Genomic DNA, 363 nt, shown 5'->3' on the forward strand with positions numbered 1-363 from the left:
TCTATAGTACCAAACATTAAACAACAAATTCTCCCCAAACATCAATATGCAACAAATTATTCACTTTCTCTAGAAAACAACGACCCTCGAGCGCCGAGAGTCGTCTGTATGTCTCTACACTTGAACAATACTTCGCCTGATAATTTCCCTAATAACTTGGCGCAGCTGGTGTGATGGATTGATCCGAAGTTGATTACTTTAATCATGTTCCTTAATCTCGTTGGAATCATATTCATAAGCTTTTTTATTTCATGCAGTGCGTAGTCACATGATCAATATTGTATTAACTAGACATTTGGCTGACAAAAAGCAAATCCTTTGTTTGGAAATCTCCACCAATACAAATACAGAAAGGGTTCAAAT

This window comes from Penaeus monodon, chromosome 25, assembly GCF_015228065.2.
Source record: "Penaeus monodon isolate SGIC_2016 chromosome 25, NSTDA_Pmon_1, whole genome shotgun sequence".
In the NCBI taxonomy this organism is placed as follows: domain Eukaryota; kingdom Metazoa; phylum Arthropoda; class Malacostraca; order Decapoda; family Penaeidae; genus Penaeus; species Penaeus monodon.